Source organism: Podarcis vaucheri (assembly GCF_965113315.1).
Source record: "Podarcis vaucheri genome assembly, chromosome: 5".
NCBI lineage: Eukaryota > Metazoa > Chordata > Lepidosauria > Squamata > Lacertidae > Podarcis > Podarcis vaucheri.
Window position 1 is genome coordinate 74,660,346 of NC_138763.1, and position 21,147 is coordinate 74,681,492.

A 21,147-nucleotide genomic window follows, 5' to 3' on the forward strand; every position below is an offset into this window, starting at 1 on the left:
TCCTTCTCCTTTCCTCTAAGATATCTGTTACTTCTGCTCTTTTGTTTCATATTTTTATTGTCTTCCCCCACCATTGCATCAACAATGTAGGAATACATACGTATGCTAGGGAAGCAAAGGCTCCATGTCTTGTATCCATCTTATAGCTAATGCTGCAAACAGCCATCTCCTCATTGAATAATGATGGAGGCACTTGCCCCATAGCGCTTTTCTGTCTCTCACACTGTGGCACCCACTACCACCCCACCTAGGCATGCAAGGTTTAATGTGGCAGTGATTCATGGTCCTGGCAGATGTTTTGTTAACTTAAGATGTGCAGGAAATGTTCTCATTTGCTAAAATTCATAATGGGATGTGAATTATAGTTTTAACTAATCCCCTCTTGGTAGGCTCTCTACCCAAAGCATTTAGATTATTAGTAGTGTTACATTAGGTTTAGGTGAGCCGCAAGAGAAGGTGCCCCAAGCGGTGTTCCAAGAAGCACTGGAGGAAATCCCTAGATAAAGAGTGATTTTCTCAACATGCATTAGGAACATAACCAGCTGCCTCAATTTTAATTTTCAACATTAGACTTTGCATATGGTTTATTTCATCACATGAGAAACCAGCTACTAAACAGGTCCTGTTGGACATACATGGACCCATAATATTAACATTAATAATCTACTCACTTGCACATCTAATTCTCAGTGCTTCTTGAAGTGCCCAAAGCCAGTCTTAATTTGATATTCATATCAGGAAGAGAACAATTGAGGAAAAGGGGCCATTGTTTTGTTTTTATTTAGCAAAGAGCACATAATTATATAGGACATTGATTAAGCTTCATGGCCCATCATCTGTCCAGGAAGGAGATTATTATAGGTGTAGCAAGCACCTTGACCATCTAGAGAGGCCTTAGCAAATGGAAAGAACCTGACAGAGACTGTTAATTCTTTCCATTTTTAAAAATACTTTCTGCTTGCATAGGAAATAGAGATGCAGTAGCCTCGCCCTCCTAACTGAGGTTTGCTATTTGGGACAAAATATCCATAGCAGAATAAACAAGAGTCTATTTTCTTCACTGCATGTCCTTCATCATTGTTCCATGGGACATCTAAAACCTCAGGAAAAATGGGGAAATAAGATGCATTGAATAATGAGTTGGTTTTTTACCACTGTTTATTTACTCAGCAATAGAATATATGTGCATGCCTGATTAGGAAGGAAGGTTGTTATAAAGTGGATTCACATTGATGCTTCTCAAGGGCAAATTCCAAAAGAAATCTCCTAATCCTTCTCTTTCTTAAGGTATTCAGCATTCCAGTTATGATGAAGTAGGTTGTCTTTGTTTTGGAGTGAGTCATAGTTCCTCAACTTCAGCAGTGTCAACACAGTCTTAGTAGTAGAGCCAACCTAATGCATATTTAAGAACACACATTAGTTGGTAGAAGGTGATTCATTCCAGTAGATTCAGTGTGTATTCTAATAAAACACCAAATGACAGCAAAAAGCAGAAATATTGAGAGAGACATGCAAATAAATTCATTCACTTAATATAGAATTCCTTTGTAATAGAGTGTTACATCTTTGGGTCACCTTTTAGTGATCCAATTGCCTAGCTAAACTGGGTTCACAGAAACAACCCTTAAACATTATGGCAATTCAAAGTAGAGTTTCGTCTCTTTATCAGTTTCTGAATCTCAGTCAGGTGTACCATGTCCCAGCTTTGTCCAAAGGATGAAACTGTAGGGAGACAAGCCTTTTTATAACACTAGATCAGAGTGGGTCAGGTGGTGCTCTTGATTCCTATAAAAGCTTCCTGGTTAAGATGGCTCACTTATTTGAGCAATTAGAGGATTCTATTCATGTTCTTTGTGTTGGCAACAACACATGCTTTGCATCTAGTGGATTCCAAGTTCAGTCACTAGAATATCCAGTTAGAAAGACTGAATTGACAGGAAATACACCTCTGCCTGAGACTATGGAGCACTGCTGCTTGTCAGTGTATATAATACTGGGCTAAACCTAGTATAAGCATCCTCTTTGCTTTCCCTACATATTTGTCTGTCCCTGCCTACAGCTGGGCAGGAACTGAGTCTGACAAGTGGCTACTGAATTATTCCCTGAAACAAAAGCAAATGTGGGAGTTTCTCCCCACATCACAGAATTTTTAGCAAAATACTTTTGCTAAGATTGACAGTAGGTTTGTCTAGATGACCTATGCTTTGGCTTAATTCGTCTTGATTTCTTTGCACAAAGGTTGCATGGTGGTTAGACTATATCTAGCCTTTATTGAGCATTTGTTCCAAATAGTTTACAGGCTGGTTGTATGGCAATGAGCATTTTGGGATCTTCACATTAATCATGCATTCACCCCACACTTTTCAGAGCATTTCCCTGTCACTTTCCTAACTATAAAAAGTTCGTGTTATTTTTAAAGTGGATTTTCTGTGCTAGGGTGACAGAGTGCTTTATTCCACTTCAATTGTTCAAAGCTAAATTTCTGATATGTAATTGAATCCCTCTCACAATATAATGACAATTTGGAGGCACCCAGTAATAGTTGGAGGCACCCCACACATCTGTAGTACAACTGAAAGAAACATGAACAGAAATGATATTGCAACAAGATGCCCAAGATGTATTTTATAGGATATTAAAAGTTCAAAGGACAGCATAAGTTTGAAAAATATCATTTTATCACATGGAAGCACTACAGTATTGCCCCAGGACAAATCAATGGTTCTTGGAGTCAGATAAGGAATAATGTGCTTTCTTGCCAAGGGTCCAGGGGCTCATTGTTGAAGTTCCAGTTTTGAAGGCATATTTGGACAAGTTCAGAGGACGTAATTAAATTGATTTTCTGTCCCTGAGCTACATGTCCCCATCAAATTAATCTGATGCTAATGAAGTTTATGGACCATCTTCTCCAAGATGTCTACAAAATAGCGGGAAATAAATTAGCCAAATTGGAATGATAATGGTTTGATGGAAGTGCCTTTTACTCTGCTGGAACCAATTCTGTATTAGTTCAGATCAATGAGACAAGGGCAACTGCCAGATCATCAACTGCCACAATACACTTAATACACTATAACGTCCTCTTCATACTATGAAAAGTGTTTGACGCCTCCTTTTTATGCACACAGTACAACCATCAGAAATTGATTTCCAAAAGCTCTGGGAATCTGCATCTTTGTGATAACATATACATTGCAGAGTAAGGTCATCAACCCACAGTATAAAGGTTTACTCAAGGTCCAAAGAATGCCAGCTGTCACTGTTTTTAAAAAGTCGCAAGACATCATGGTTGACTAGCAATTTTGTTGTGTTCTGATCTGATGCTTGCTCTCGCAGAGAAAATGGCAAGGCTAGAAAGCTGGAGGCAGGTCAGAAGTTGCAGGACCATGGATAGCGCAGAGTGAGCAATTTGCTCTGAAAAAAGTTGAGGGCTGCTTAACCTTTTAAAGCCCCGGCCTCTAGCTTCAATGCCTTTTGGAGAACTTTTGAGCCTTAAAGGGCTAACCCTTTGGCTTGCAAATGCGTATTTCCCCTCCATTTTGTACCCCCCCTTTCTGGTATACTTTCTGTGCTGCTGGACCAAGGACATGGTACCATTTTAACAATCCCACACAGCTATTTCAAAAGTGGTCCTATTACATATTTGGCAGCCAACTAATTTTCTGTAATTTGATGTGTGGTGTGAAGAATGCACCAGTATTTCCAAAGTTATGACCCTAAATAGGAGACAGGACCATATCATTGAAAACAGATATAAAACACAAAGTACATACTTTTACATAGTATGTAGAAACAAATGGACACCCCCCCTGCAAAAAGTTTGTGTACAGTAAAAAGGTAAAGGGACCCCTGACCATTAGGTCCAGTCGTGACCGACTCTGGGGTTACGGCGCTCATCTCGCTTTATTGGCCGAGGGAGCCGGTGTACAACTTCCGGGTCATGTGGCCAGCATGACTAAGCCGCTTCTGGCGAACCAGAGCAGTGCACGGAAACACCGTTTACCTTCCCGCTGGAGTGGTACCTATTTATCTACTTGCAGTTTGACGTGCTTTTGAACTGCTAGGTTGGCAGGAGCAGGGACCGAGCAACGGGAGCTCACCCTGTCACGGGGATTCAGACCGCCAACCTTCTGATCAGCAAGTCCTAGGCTCTGTGGTTTAACCCACAGCGCCACCAACGTCCCTTTTGTGTACAGTACATGCAGTCATATTGCATATTGAAGTATGTGAAGGTACAAGATTTACGTAATATAAAGAAATGGTTAATAAACAAAAACTTAAAACTAGGACAATTATTTTTTTTAAGTAGAAGATCCTATTTCTGGTGTGTGTGTATTGGGGGGGGGGGGACCAGAGCAGGCAGTTTAGACAACTGAAAGCTTAAAATTATATCCAATCAGTTGAGCCAATTTTTTTTCTAGGCTACAGTCTGGCTGGCAAAAAATAATGTAAGATAACAGATTTTGGAAATGATTGACAAATGGTATTCATTTTGATTTCAGACATCCATTCCTTCTCATTCTTGTTAACTGCAATTCTTCAGGGCCCCTTTTTATACAAATATATTTCCATGTAAGAAGGTGCAAAATTAGCTTATTTCCTGATTTCTCTGAAGGCAAGGTGTTTCTTTTGTTGATCTAGCAGCTACTTACACATCTGTGAGCTTAGATGAATAAAATGGAGGGGGGCATGGAGAGATGACTGAAGCTTGAGTCAACCAAAAGTTCTTTCATGGTGGCATAATTTCTTTTTTAAGAAATCCTGCTGCAGCAGTGGCAGAAATAAATACATATTTTTCTTTCTCTACTATGCATCTCCAAAGTGCTGTCCAGAAGTGATGTTTCATTTGGTGAACAGTCAGGTGAATACAGGGTGTTTCTGTCTGGAGGTTGAGTCATCAATATCATCCTGCAATTTCTCTGTTTTGTATAGAAACCCAATCACATTCAACTTGTTTGGGGTGCTGGAATGGAAATTTTTGCCTGGTAGTATTGGTGGAGAGGTAAGGAGTAATAATTTATGAACTGGACCCCAGTCCATTGTGGCTGTTCAAATTAATTCAGGAAAAGCTGAGTTGGTTTATGCATCTCTTAAAGAAGAACAGAATGATGGGTGGCCTTGAGATTACAGATGTTCAGGCTGTGCTAAAAAAGAAGCAAATTTTGATCCAGAATTCTTCAGCCATATAATATTCTATTTACAACCTTCAATATGCAGTGAAAATGAGATTAAAAGTAAGTAAATATGAAATACTTAAGCAAGTACGTACTTAGACCACCGGTCCATCTCAGGTAGGGTATACCCTTTTGCATCCTAATTCTGCTGGTACTCTTATTATTTTATTTTAAGAAAGCCCAGAAAACAAAAACAGCTACAATAATAATATACAATAAAAGTTGCTCATAAGAATTGTTCATTGTTTGTAGTTAACTAATAGCAGAAAATATGGACAACTACTACTGTACTGGCTCAATAAGATCCAGCATTTACCAAGTATTTTCATGGCTGCTTTGTCAACTGTTTCTAGCATGTTGCTTTGGAAGGGCCAGTGAGCATAACAGTACCCAAGGTCACATGAAGGGTGCAGTTGCTTCACTAAGGCTGCTATCCTAACCCCAGTTACCTGGAACTAAGCCCCACTGAATTAAATAGCATTTACTTCTGAGTACACATGATTAGGATTGTGCTGTAAAGTTGTGATCCTGTGCACACTTATTTCAGACAGTTCCTTCCAGTGCATTCCCAAGAGACTCTCAATTGCTTAGTGTATAATCACACGGGTGGCGCTGTGGTCTAAACCACAGAGCCTAGGGCTTGCTGATCAGAAGGTCGCCGATTCGAATCCCTGCTACGGGGTGAGCTCCCATCGCTCGGTCCCTGCTCCTGCCAACCTAGCAGTTTGAAAGCACGTCAAAGTGCAAGTAGTTACCGTATTTTTCGCTCTATAAGAAGCACCAGACCACAAGACACACCTAGTTTTTGGTGGAGGAAAACAAGTAAAAATGTATTCTGAATCTCAGAAGCCAGAACAGCAAGAGGGATTGCTGTGCAGTGAAAGCAGAAATCCTTCTTGCTGTTCTCGCTTCTGGGATAGCTGCGCAGCCTGCATTCGCTCCATAAGATGCACACACATTTCCCCTTACTTTTTAGGAGGGAAAAAGTGAGTCTTATAGAGCAAAAAATACGGTAAATAGGTACTGCTCTGGCGGTAAGGTAAACAGCATTTCCGTGTACTGCTCTGGTTCGCCAGAAGCGGTTTAGTCATGCTGGCCACATGACCCGGAAGCTCCCTCGGCCAGTAAAGTGAGATGAGCACCGCAACCCCAGAGTTGTCCACGAGTGGACCTAACGGTCAGGGGTACCTTTACCCTTTATAATCAAAGGAGGGAGAAGGGGGGGAAATGAAAATTGAAATTGTCCGACATTCATCTTGAGCCACCCATACTAGAAAGGTTTTCAATTTCTTGTTTAAAATAATGTATTTTACTTTTTTTTTTTTTAACCCTGGATACAGAGGTGCCAGCTAGTGATGATTGTGATTGGTTGTACTGTCCAGATATGATTGGTGAGCACAGGAGATAGTCTCTGAATGAGAAGTAATACATTGGATGTGAGTGTGGAGGCAGAGGAGAGAATGAGCAATAGTTTAGGGAAGGTTTGAGGTTCAGAAAGATGATTGGGTGTGCAATGCATTCCTTTCCCCCCTCTCAATGAAGTTTGTATAGGATTGCAGCCTAAATCATATAATTAGGATGGATGAAAGGGAGCATAGATTTGTATATTATTGATATTAGAGGGTGAAAGGTGTTGATTGCAGAGGAACTGGAGGTAGTACAAGCCTCCTTATATTAGAGGTTTCCAGATGTTGCTCTTAGGGAAAGACATGTTAGTAGTAACTGTTAGGATTGTATGCCAGAAAGAAAATGAGTAGTGAAAGGAGAACAGCAGCTGCTGTTAGCTGATAGCATTTTTTTTTTTAATGTTGTGCCATTTTATATTTTTCAGTAAGTGGAGAAATGATAGGAAATGTCTATAGAAATACATCATTGTGAAATATACTATATTCAAAAGATGTGTGTGCTCTCCCTTCTGATTTTCTTCCGTCTTTTCATCCATCCTGCATAAATATGGACGCTCTCCTCTGGTGTATTTCATTGAGTTGTTTTATAGAAGTGGCTTGTGGAATACTCTTGACTTCAGCTTTGAATAATATGCAGAATGGTTCAGGAAAACATTTCATTTTTACTAATTGGAATGAATTCAGTCAGGGGTTCAGGGAGGGAAATGTACCATGGATCTTTTTCTCTTGAGGCGATATCACCATAAATGGCTGGATCTAGAAGCAATTCACAAATTATGAATTGTGAGAGCAGATTAATGCTACACTGTGCTGTCGATTATTGACAAGTAAATAGTTCCTGGCCTGGAAACCCCCTGATGCCAAATAGGGCCATCCAAATGCTTCCAAAAGGGAGCTGTTAAACTGGAAACACCTTGATTCAGAATCAGTGCAATTGTGTGTGAAAATTGAAATGATGCAATCGTTTCCATGTATCATATGAGAATGGAAACAAACTACAGATAACGAGCATGACACTGAGCAGCTTAAAATTATTTACGGAGTTACTGTTGGCATGTTAAAATAGGAAATATTGCTTTGCAGAATTAAAGTACGGCTGTGTTGAAGTGTGAGCAGGATACTTAAAAAGAGATTTGTTTGTTTATTAAAAATACAATGAAGTTATATAACTTGAAGTTCAACCATTGATTGATAATGCTATGTTAGGAAAATGCAAAGAGAAATTTATAGTTATTGTAAATTTAAGAGAAAGGATATTTCAAGTTAATTTACTAGTTTAAAAAATACCCTTTTGTGAAATTATTTTATTTTTGTAGAAGCCTTGGACTAGACATAAATCCCCAGTGGCTGGTTATAAAAGTTGAAAATAAAACTGATGATGGGTTTTACCTGCATGCAGAATGTAATAGCTTGCACTGGGGTTATTTAATGTGTAAATACATTCTGTTCAATGCCATTTGGATTGCCTGTAATTTGGAGCTAATATAGTTTTACATATATACTAATGAACTGTATTGCCATCTTGCTGTGAGAGGTCTTCTCTTCAATGTCTGTTAAGGATTTAAAACTGTCTGGGTTTTTAAAAAATCTATTTTGCAGTGCATCCTGGCTTCCCTGGAAGAATATTACACCTGAGAGATTGGGATAATTTGTTTTGGTTAATAAATTATTTGGATAGTTGTGGAATTTTGACTATACTTGATTGTCTTTGCTTGTCGCCCCTGAAACATGTTTATTTATGTATAAACTGTTCTTCCTTTTCACAGGTTTGGAGCTATTTAAGTAGTTAAAATAAACTACAGTTTAAAGTAAAATATGGTTTAATGTAATGTGTGAACCAGGCCACTGAAAACTGAGCATTTGACTGACCTCATTCTGGACATTGGTATTAAAATCTTTGCCACATACAGCTTGGGAAAGTGGATTGTCGCATCTTCCTTATTTTAGCAAGCCCTTTATAACATAATTATTAAGTTCAATAATATTTTGTGGGCAATATTCCATGTTCATTCCTAATTTCAGATTTGGATGCATCTTGCAACACCAGATTTTATGTTTGTATTTGTAAATTTAAAACTACGCCACTTTTTTATTTTTAAAATGCCACCATTTTCCATTTTTAAATCTTTGGTATTCTAGTAATTTCACATATTTAGAGAATAATAATAATAATAATAATAATAATAATAATAATAATAATACAGGCTCTCCATTATGAAACACAGGTTGTGTTACTTTTGTTTTGCCACTGCTGCTATATTCAAAACAAGATTATTGTTGATCATTGAGGTTCATATTTAAATATCTGCTTAAAGCTTCAGTCCTAATTATGTAAGTCGGACTTCCTTCTGAACTAACGTGCATAGAATTTACGCTATCTATCTGTGGTCCGATATACTAGCCTTCCCCAACTGGGTGTCCCCCAAATGTTTTGGAAAACAGCTCCCATTATCTATGACCACTGGGCATGCTGACCACTGTGTTTTAGGCAAATGCAACAGAATATTTGCAGACTTACTATGTACCGTATTTTTCGTCCTATAAGGCGCACCGGCCCATAGGACGCACCTCATTTTTTTGGGGGAGGGGGGAAATGAATTTTAAAAAATCATTCCCCCCCCCAGCCCTGGCTGCCGCCCCAAGCCTTGCGCTCACCTGCCCGAAGCAGGGGGAGTCCTCCAGAGGGCTCCCCGTGCTTCGGGCGACAGGCTGCCGCCCCAAGCCTCGCGCACCCGGTGGGACCTCCTGCCGGGCGCGCAAGGCTTGCGGACACTCGCCGGGGCTGCAGGCTACTTCCCGCAAGCCTTGTGAGCCCGCGGGTACTCCCACCGGGCTTGCAAGGGTTGTGCAGAGCTTCCTGAAGCCTGGAGAGCGAGAGGGGTCAGTGCGCACCGATGGCTCTCGCTCTCCAGGCTTCAGCGAAAGCCTGCATTCGCCCCATAGGATGCACACACATTTCCCCTTCATTTTTGGAGGGGGAAAAGTGCGTCCTATGGGGCGAAAAATACGGTATTTCTTTTGCTATGTCCATCTTACTTTAATTTCCAGTCAGTGTCAATGTTACAGAAAACACATATCGTTACCCAGGTGTTCTGAGAAGGAACACTGTAAAGTACAAAAAAAGATTTTCAATACTTGTGGCAGGGAAAAATGTGACCAACAAACCAATTTTAGAGTTTAGCTACACTTGGTAAATTTGGAAGCCTTGTAAATCTAGAGTAAGTGGGGATAGCATTGGGCTCACTAATTTGCAAACAAGACTAGAGTGGCTCCAGGGATTTCTTTGAATGGGACTAAAATAAGTGGCTTTCCTAGTCATTAAGTTTACAAGCCTTTGCAAATCAATAGACCAGTCTGTTACGAAACAAATGACTGTCTTTAAAAAGCAAAAAGCGGGGATTTCACCACAGTGATCCAGGCAGTAACTAAGGTAACTAGGAAGTATTAAATCAGCATATTTAATTTCAGACTTTAAGGTTAGAGACATTGGGTTCCGGTAATAAGCCAAATCAGAGGAAAAATAATAGAATCACAGTGGATAGACTCTAGAAATATTTCTTCCCCAGTTCCATGCCATATTTGTTTCCTCGCACTTAAGCCTGTCTTATCTATATCCACAAGAAGAGAATAGCACTTAACAGGTTACCCCATGCAAACTATGTTGGCTAGATTATGGAAAGGAATAAATATACCTAATAGGAAATGGGTAAGTGTGTAACTGTTGATCAGCTAGACTTTTGATACAGTTTAACTGGTGGAAATTCCATAGAAAGCTAGTTGGACAAATGTGGGAATGTTTTATGAGTTATCCAGGAACCCAAAATGATCACTCAAGGGATTTAAAAATCAATTACCTTCCACAACTCTAGCATTCAAATAAGCCATTTTTCATCAAGTCAAACCTTAATATATACTAGAAAAGTCATTAGTACACCATTGTTCATTCTTCAAGATCACTTCTATCATATGCCCAGATGTATTTGGAGCATATGCTCCAATATTGATTGCAAATTCAATTTAAGGCAAATCTCTTCCGTCAAGGTTTCCGTTGACAATATCGTTCTCAGTATTTTCTGTCCCTGCTTCTATGCTGTTGCTGATGTTAGTAATATATTGTTTTTCAAATTATTTTGGGCTTTTGTGTTGCAGTGTAAACCAATGAAAGCATCAGGAAAGCAGCATATAAGCATTTTATTAAAGTACCACTCAGTATACAGTTACCTCTGAAAAACACCTGGGACAGTCTGAACACACTTCCAGGTTTCCTAAGCTTATAGACTATAATGAGAGGCAAAAACTCCCCTTGGTATTGTAACTGTGGCATGTTGAATATCTCTTTAATGAGCCTGTAATGGAACATTTCATTTCCCCCTTTGATACTTGCCTGGTGTGATTTAGTCCCACTGGGCATGGCTCTACTTCATTTTATATCTGGGTCAGGCATGTTGGGATTGAGTAGAAGGCTGTCTAAGCTGCTTTGCTTAGCTGCCATATAGATTTCTATGTATTGTTCTGAAGAAAAAGGAAGTTGCCTTTGAACCTGCCTGTCCCTGCTGAGTGTTCACATGAGAGGAGAATCTTTCACAACATGGACTCCTGAGTGCATAGTTCACCCCTGGTACGAGGGTGAGCAGATGCAGATCAGGACAGGGCTCCTTCACCTTTAATAAGTCGTCTTCCCATGTTATGCTGAACACAGGAACAAACTGTCCCCATCCATGTTTGTGTGAAAGAGTGCACACTTGTGGATTAATCCAGCTCAGCTACAGTGTACACAGATACAAGACTCTACGCTCATTGTACAGCTCAACTATTGTGTACATATACATTGTATGCTTGTTGAATGTAATGTGTGAATGCCCCTGGAGTTGTATAGAAGAGGGAATTTCAGAAGGTGCAGCTTGCATAATGAGCTATACTTGATGAAATTCTGTCTTTTCAAACCAACTGCTAAAAGTGTAGCAACCCTCTCCTCTTTTTCATCTGGTCACCTTAACTGGATCTTGGAGGCAAATAATATATGGTATCCGAAGGCCTGTCTTCTATTTTGGTCTCCAGCACACCAAACAGAACTGATGCCTAAGATAAAGCCAATTTGGATCAAATTTATAGGCTACAGGCATACCCTCCAACATTTCTCCAATGAAAATAGGGACGTCCGATTCCATAATGATAATTTTACTGTTTTTACACCACCCATCTTACTGGGTTGCCCCAGCCACTCTGGGCAGCTTCTAACATATATAAAAACATAATAAACTATTAAACATTTTTAAAAAACCCTATGCAGGATTGCCCTCAGATGGCTCGGGGGTTAGATAACTCCATACCCTCCAACATTTCTCCCATGAAAATAGGGGCCTCCTAAGGAAAAGTGGGACATTCTGGGATCAAATTGGAAACCGGGACGGCTTCTTTAAATCAGGGATGTCTCTGGAAAATAGGGACACTTGGAGGGCCTGCAAAGGTGATAGCTTGGTAACCTTCACCATTCTCTAGCAACAGTCCAGTGATGTAATAATGATTCATAATAGCTAAAGACATCTACTACTGTCCCCAGCCAGTTGATGTGCCATTAGAGATGTTATCTCATATCCTGAAAACAAATGAAGATGTGGTCTCTTACCTGGCTCCCAAACCTTAATATAAGTTGGGGAGAAGTGCTATGGAGATCTTTAAATGCTCACAGGATAGGCAAGCACCATACAGAGACTCTAAATTATGGTGACCGTGTTGCTGATGGTGAGAGGGAGTTTAAACTTGGAGCAAGAAGGAGGGAACTGTGGAGGAAAACAGAAACTGAAAGGTCAGCAAGAATGATTTCTTGATAGTTTTGTGCAATTTCAACCTTGTTTTGGGAGCTTTTGGAACAACATCCTCTCATTTAGCATTCCTTTTGTCTTCCATGGTTTGACAGTAACTCTAACAAATGTAGTGCTTTTTTTAGTCACAGTATCTAACAATTAGTTAGCCGGTGGCAACATACACTTCCCATAGGATGTTGCTTCTCATTCCCAACTAGAGTAAGATGATGACTAAAGATGACAGATCTATTAATTATCTATGCATGTTTGGTTGTTTTCTTCAGCCTTAAGGATTCCACTTAATGCAGATCATATGGAAACTGCCAGAAGGATTGTGGTGTCCGTGTATGACAGTTAGGAGTGAAGCTCTCCCTTCCAAAGGACACCTGTGTAGTTTGTGTGCACCTCTCACAGGCAATCTTAAATAATTTGTAGAAGCAGGGATGTGTGAAAGTGCCTTAGTCTATTCTGACACCCATTCGCACTTGTAATGTGGTATTTTCCATTCTGTTGCGATTGGTTTATTTTGCATAGGTCTTTCTTCCATTTTGTCACCTGCTTATGGGGACTTCCGACAGGTTTGCTCACAAGGGTCATAGGAACGTGTAAGCCCACTCACCAGCCCCAGCCCCTCCCAATTAAGTAGACTGCTATTTGTGGGTTTAAATAAACACTCTCCTGTTCCTGTTTTCATCTTGATACACATCCAGCCTTGTGTTAAAGGCACTAGTAGTAAACAGTGGGGAAGCTGGCATGGAGCTGAAGTAAGATAGATGCATCCTTCCTATTGTATAGTAAGTCAGATTTCAGTGACCTGAAGCAAGATTGTCCTTTTCTGAGAAAATTGGAAAAGCAGAAAATGGTTTAGGGAGCAGAGGAAGGTTATCTGATTAGAACACCTCTGAATGACAGCAGCTTTTGAGTGGAATATAAAATAATTATCTCATTTGTGGTCAGTTCAGATTGCATATTGTTTGTTCTCTCTGGGAGACTGGGTGACCTTTATTTTATGCATGTATTTCATTGTTGTAGGTTTTTACTTGATATTATTTACTTGTTTGTATTTTTTTTAAAATGAAGTCCAGATCAACCCATCTTTTCATATTATTTATCACCAGTGTCACAAACACACTGCTCTGATGATATGTCTTTGCTCCTCCTTCCATCCAGTGTAGGATCTTTTTAGTTTTGCCTTACTTTGTCTTCACCTTCTAGTATCCAGAAGTTTCACAGCCCTCCCAGAAAAGTGTATTCTAAACTGTCCATATTTAGGGAGATCTTTTGGATTGGGATAATTTCAAAGACTTTATTCTAGAGACCCAGATAATGAAGTCTGCCACAGAACTGTACTACCTCAAGACTCCTTGCTTATATAAGCTCCCATTGTTTCTCAAAAACTTTCTCTTAGACACATGGAAAAGTATGTTATTTTAACAAGAAATCTCTTCCATTCATTCTACAGTAGTACCGTCCCATGAGAAGTCTGTGGCTTTTGATGGCTTTTCTTATTTAGATTTATCCCACTTAGAGCAGGGGTAGGTATTAAAGGCCAAATTTGACATGGTGGTATGTGTATGTTTTCTCTAAGTCTAGGACCTGATCACAGAACACAGCAGGCACTATCTTTCTGTGTGTCACACATGTGGAAGCATATCATTTAGACTTCACAAATATTTTAAAGCATTATAAATGCACATATAAAACAATATAAATCTCTATATAGCCACACTAACCAGTACTTGAAAGTTGTGTGCGTGTGCGCGTGCGTGCGTGCGTGTGTAAAACATATACATTACTTGTCATATATACAAATACATTACAAGTGTTGGTTACTGCAGTTGCATGCAAAGTACTATGGATATATTTTCTTAAATGTATTAATGTTACCATAATCATTTATTTAATGAATAAAAGATTTAGAGAGAAAACAAGGTAGGAAAGCAAGACAGTTGAGGTCGAAACCCAGAAGCAAGGGTCAGTTTTATCTTACTAGATCTTGTTAGACAATTGTCCCTTTATTCCTAGCATAGCCCAGATAGTTGTCTATGTAAGTAATCTGGCTTTTTCTCTTGGACCTGTTCTGCTCTCAGCTTTTTAATGCCTTGTTTTTAACTTAGTGGCAGACTAAGTTACATTTATTTTGACTCTTGCCAGAGCGCTGTGCAGTGGCCTGAGAGTTATGCAGCAAGAGACCTCCATCCATGTTGTTAGGTGGATTAACATCTGAAAGAAACAGCCTCTTCCTTTGAGGGCAGGCTCACAGGCCATGTTATTGTATATAATACTTCAAAGTTTCATTCCTGGGATTGCTCTTGAAAATTACCCATAATTGTCAGCTGATGCAAAGCACTATCCCTCCCCTTAAGTCTTTGGGGAGGATGAAGCAAAGGCAATAAGTTATTTGGCTGTTGAGCACTGGTTGTCAGTTAGCTTCTGGGTGCAATGCAAGGTGCTGTTTTTAGACTATGAAGCTCTTTTCGGCAACATAAAACATTTTATTTAAACTGGTATGGTTGGACACGGATAGGGTAGAGTTGCTAGCTTACTGTTATTACCTGTCCTGATCTCATGTGGTATAGCAGACCATAATTACAGTTAATAACTAAGGAAATCCTGCATGTGGACTTTCTGAGTCTTTGGCATCATAGTACCTCCCTAGAGTGGTACCAACAAAAAATATTTAAGGGTTGATTCAATTTTACATGTTTTTGATACGCCTTATTTTTCCAATTTTACCTCATCTAGTATCAGAATAGAAATAATTCCATTTGTCTCAGGCCCTCATTGATAGCTCACATTTTACGCTATGGTCACAGAACATTACAATTCTGTTAAAAAGCTTCATTGTTATACAACCATTTAAGAGTTAAGTTTGTTCAGCTCCATTAGGGTCCCAATATTAATTAGCCATATCTTCTCAGCGGCACTATGTTCGCTTTCTTGTTTTAAGAAAGTGGTCAGTTTTGCTGTAGTTATTAAATTTCCTCAAAGCATATTAATGTCTAAGTTAACAACTCTCAAGGGGTGAATTCATTTGTGCATTCCAACATTTTTCCTAATATACTACAGAAATGTATGCAATATGACTTGATTTTACAACACCTACCATTTCACATTGCCATTGTTAATTTGAATACGTCGGATAAATCCTTTTAGATCTGGCAGGGACAAGGAGCTAAAAAACACATCTTATTATATAGAGAGCTTATAGAAACACAGTATATGAGCTATATTTATAAATATATGGCCATTGTTTATCAGGGATCTCAGTGTCTATAAAGTTTTCTATTTTTAGGGCTGTGTTGCCATGCAGATCTGCATGGCTCTGTCCTATGAGTTCCATAATGTTTTAGTGCTCAGGCTGCAATCATATGTGTACTGGGACTTTCTTCCATTTTAGGACTGTACAGTTCTCCATCTCTGTTAATTTATGTTTTGAACAATTGACTTGTCTTTTCTAATCTAGAAGTTGATAATGGCTACATGTAACAAGGATGCTGCACCAAGTGATGCTGTGTTCCAGAGTGACAATGAGCTTGAGCCCTCCCTCCCTCTTTCTTTTAAGCACATGAGACAAGCCCTGCTGGATCCTACCAAAGGCCCATCTAGTCTATTATCCTGTTCTCTCTATGACCAACCAAATGCCCATGAGGAGCCTGCAAGGAGAACCTCAGTACAGTTGTACTCTCCCCCACTTGTGATTCCCAACAACTGGTATTGAAGGGCATTCTCCCTTCAACAGTGGAAGTAGCTAGTAGCCATTAATAGCCTTATCCTCTATGGCAGGCATGGTGAAACTTTGCCCTCCAGATGTTTTGGGATTACAGCTCCCATCATCCCTAGCTAACAGGACCAGTGGTCAGGGATGATGGGAATTGTAGTCCCAAAACATCTGGAGGGCCAAGCAATTATGGGTTTGTCTAAACCCCTTTTATAGCCATCTACATTTGTGGCTATCTCTACATCTTGTGATAGCAAATTCATAGATTTAACTCTGTGCTATGTGAACATGTTTTTTGGCTCGTAGTTTGAGCATTATGAGAGAGGGTGAAAACCCTCTCTGTATTCACTTCCTCCACACAATGCTTAGTTTCATTTCCCCTTTCTCTTGTGTGCTTGGCTGCAAGGATTCTTCCTGATTGCTTAAACCATAGTTTCCGATGATATTTGAATTGGGAAATGGTAGCTTTCAGGACTCCCTACAGAGAGTCCAGATAAGGGTCAGATTATCACAGGAAGCTGTGGTTTTAAAATCCACTAACTTTTCTTTGCAGCTAGATGGGGAAGAAGAGCAGGGAAGGGGAGGGGAGAGAGAATAAGGAAGTGGTCCAGCTTGTCACTTGTTCATGTGGCAGCAAACTGTGATTTGTTGCAATGATGACCTTGATTCATCTGAACCAGGCCAATGAGTGCTTTAGTTCTAAGGTGCCTTTGTTTTACATTCCAAGGTGTTCCATTTCAACCAACTTAATTCAAGAGGGTTGAGCATTCCCTAAGAATAGGACATGAACTTACTAGGCACCCATTGTTATTAATTGCTGTTAAACATTTTAAACTTCGGCTTGCACCAACATGCTTGTTTTTTGTATATGTACTGGAATAAGAATAACTGTAGAGATCAGAAACCTGTACTGTGACATCGACATATTTAGGTTGACATTTTTTAAATGAGAATATAAAGTGTCAAAGATGGGCTATTTCAGCTACTAGTTAGTGAGCTGGGATAAGCAGTGGGTGCCCCATGAGAGCAAGAACTTCTGCAGGTATGTTGGTGTAGCATACATTGGAAGAATAGAGATAATAAAATTATATCCTTTTTAAAAATAATATTTATTGAGATTTTACAAACATTAAAAAGTTTCAAAGTTTAGGCTTAACGAGTAAGAACAAAGAATAACCCTAAGAAAAGAAAAAAGAACTACAAAGATACAAAAACAGAACACATGAAAAATACAAAATAGAAAACACTTAACAAAAAGAAAAAGAAAAGAAAAAGATCAATAATTTCATATCTTATACTTCATTTACTAGTTTCCTGACCTCCTCACACCTCCCTTTTTGTATTCCAGTTCAGATATTTAATTTCAGCAAATCCTTACCCTCTGTCATTTATCTTTACTCAATATCTTAATCTATTATAACCATGTGTTTATAACCATTATCAAAATAAAATTATATCCTGAATTTACGTTTTTTTCCAGATATAATCAAGAGCCAATTTACACTTACTATTTTAGGCACACACCAAACTTTTAAAAGTGTGCAGCTAAAATACGTAAAGTGTGAATGTGACAAACACATGTTTGCAAATATATAATTTCACACATATACTTCTCAGGGACATGTGACTGGCTGCAGCTCTCTCTTGATTTTATGCTTAGTAGCAAACCCTGGTTTGCCCCCGTGTAATGTGTACTTTTTTCAAGATACTGTAAGTGTACATTTGGAGTGCCCATAGGCCTGTGACACTTGGTGAATACTTCAGGATATAACAGATATATTTTACTTAATGCACTTTTCAAGTGATTATCTGGAGGTGAAATTTATTTAACCCTGTTTTCTTTTTCTTACCCTGCAGCCCCTCACTCCCTTTGTTTCATTTCTAAACACTCCCAAATTAAATTATCCTTAGTGTTGAAAATATGTACAAACAGTAAACATATATGTTTGCGTAAGTTAATTAAGTGAAACTGTCTCCAGAGTCTATGCCCTTTGTTTTTGTTTTTTATTACATCCCTTTCTCTATGGTAGGTTTTCATTTATTGTTGATATTCATTAACACATACTGCAATTTTTCCCCACTGGGAACCTTTACTGTTCTATACTCAGTAAAATTCTACACTATAAATGAAAATACTATGTAGAAAGTATGCCTACTGGACTCCTCTTTAACACTCGTTAAAACTTGCAATAGTCTAATCCTTGCATTGTTTTTTTTACTGGGAGGAAAAGGACAATGGAGGCACGGTCCACTGTACAGTATACTTCTGTCCTATAGAAGCTAAAACTGTATCATGTCAGGACCTGCCAGCACCCAGAGCCAGATTTAGATGAGATTTCATCATCATAGGAAGAGCTCATGGGTTCTAGCAAGAACTAGGGCTAGGCGAATTCCTGAGATCCTATACTAGTGTGATATCTCACCCAAGGAAACTGCAGAATTGGAAGAACTAATGTGCCTCAGTTGGACACACTCCCCTCTCTGTGGCATATAATGTACTGTGTCATCTATAAAGTGTCATATACAACATTATAGATTAGAAGAATGACACAAATATGTATTATCTTCACTTTTTGAACTGTATGCATTTCACATTAATAATGCAACTCTCCTCTTCCACTGTGGATACTCCACCAGAAGATGCACACACCATGGAAATGGCTGTGCATTATATATGTCATGGTTGTCACCATGCTGAAAATGCCTATAATTCAAGGTTAAAGTAAAAGTAAAGGGACCCCTGACCATTAAGTCCAGTCGCGGACGACTCTGGGGTTGCGGCGCTCATCTCGCTTTACTGGCCAAGGGAGCCGGTGTTTGTCTGCAGACAGCTTCCGGGTCATGTGGCCAGCATAACTAGGCCACTTCTGGCAAACCAGAGCAGCACATGGAAACACCATTTACCTCCCCCCTGGAGTGGTACCTATTTATCTACTTGCACTTTGATGTGCTTTTGAACTGCTAGGTTGGCAGGTTACAGTGGATATGTACACTGGGTGTTCTCCCACTTGATTGTGACAAAATGGTTGACTGAATGAATTTCTAATAAACAAAATGAAATAAGTCAATGTAGCAGGAGCTGAGTTTTGAAACATTATTGTGTCATACAAGTGGTGTTATCCTCATAGTCAGGGCCAGCCTGAAACATTTTGCTTCCTGAGGCAGACAAGATGGTGCCCCCTATTCATTCCACATTCAGGAGTTGGCTGGACTATCTGTTGATTCTTATTTCATCCCTTGTGACAAGGCAACATCCTCCCCTTACCTGAACCAGCAAACTAGCTTCAGGGTGTGTAGGGCGAGGCACGTAGCACATGTACACCTCTCTGCTACCCCTCAGAATCTGCTGCCCAAAGCAGGTGCCTCAATCTGCCTCATGGAAGGGTTGGCCCTGCTCAGGGTATGTATCACACACCCTCTTGGGGCAACTGACACCATTTGCTGTGTGGGAAGAAAGCAGAGAGTAAGAGAGGCAGGCAAATACAATATCAATAATTGCTTTGGTTGAATCCCCCCCCCCCCGCATAGGGCCAACTTTGCTTTATTCGTTTTAGTACTTTAAATTTTTAAACCACCTTGAGCACCTTGAGAACAAGGATGTGTTCATGGTGAGTTATGGTACCTTTTCCCCTAGAAAAATAGCACTGAGTAGGCCACTTGCCCTTCTACCTCTGCCACCCATTTTTCATTGGGGTTGGGGTTTGCCCTTCAACTGACACTCATGGTTCAACTGTTCTTAACCATAGACTGATAGACCTACACAGTCCTCTCAACTTCTTGAAAAGTCTTGTTTCATTAGGCACCTCCCTTTTCTCCCTCCTTTGCTAGTGTCAGCTACTATTAACATCTTATAAATTCTGGGCATTCATAGGGCATCTCTGTTGTTCTTTTTAATTTGCACATTTGTATACTTTTGTTTATCTTGGGAGACCTCAGGAAATATGTAAAAAACCAAACCAAAACAAACCCCGATTATTTATTTTTGGGTGGCTCCATTTTACTTTCAAGCCGATGGGCACTCAACTATCCAAGTTTGCTATTAGAGGGAATGATGGTTTCTTCAGTGAACCGAGTTTGTTCCCAATATATCACTTTTATATACATTGCACATGTCTGGGTATCTTGTCTGCTATCAACCGATAATAACATGGTAAGAGCTGCATTTCTCAGCGAAATGATGTAACTGGTATGAAGCATAGTCAAAAAGGTCCACAGCTTCCAAGTTATCAAGAAAGACGTATTTTTCTGTTGGAGGGGAGATGATTGTCTCAAGTCTGTTTAGATTTGCAGTTTGCACACATTGGCTGTTATTGCTCTGAGTAATGATGGCTATTAACAGAAAAAACATCAACAGAGTGAAAACAGCTGTCGCAAATGCAAGACAGTAATGGAGATCTGCGCTCATATTCTCAGCCAGATTGCAGGCTCTATCTCTTAACTCCTCCAGAAGCATAATCATCGCTTTTTATCACAATTCTGGTATGTATGTATTGAAAAATAATCCATAAGGCTTCTACTTTCCCTAGCCTTAGATTCTCAGAATAAGTTTTGTTACCTGTAGTAAATCTGATTTATACTAAAACAAAAGTCTTTTAACAGCTCCTCTGCTCAGGCACCTAATTAGTACAATCAATTCTAGAGCTGGACTGAGTATCGACAGTGATTTAGATTTGAACTGGGGAGAATTGGAATCAAATCCCTTTTTAGCCATAAAGCTTAGGGCCAAGTGAGATTCTAAAGTGGGTAATGCGCCCTGACATTTTTTGTTCTGCTTTTACCGGTACTTCCACACAGCAAATGGAGACTGAATTTGATCAGAAAAAGGAGATAGCAGGAACAGGTGCTCAGTCTTCTCCTTACTTGCCGGTTTCTGATTAAAGTTGCCACAAACTGCTTTGCAAGGGAACTGGACCAGCGCCAAAACTCTGATCAAATTCATGGCTATGCTCCACCTGTCTCACACAACACATCCATTTTTGCTCTTAATGGATGTTTAGGCCTGCAATTGTCTTGTGGCCTAACCTACCTCACAGAGATGTTAT

General features: G+C 39.5%; 1 protein-coding gene and 1 long non-coding RNA gene across 12 annotated transcripts in view; one reads left to right on the forward strand and one right to left on the reverse strand.

Moving 5' to 3' along the window:
* Window positions 1-21,147, forward strand: part of CTNNA3 (catenin alpha 3) — a 591,589-nt gene that overhangs the window by 285,503 nt on the left and 284,939 nt on the right. The gene's annotated exons all lie outside the window — the stretch shown is intronic.
* On the reverse strand, window positions 6,510-12,038 carry LOC309532759. The gene is made up of 3 exons (XR_014220012.1): window positions 11,911-12,038; window positions 9,617-9,685; window positions 6,510-7,336 (listed from the first exon to the last, which is right to left on the reverse strand). It is a non-coding gene; the product is annotated as an uncharacterized lncRNA (long non-coding RNA).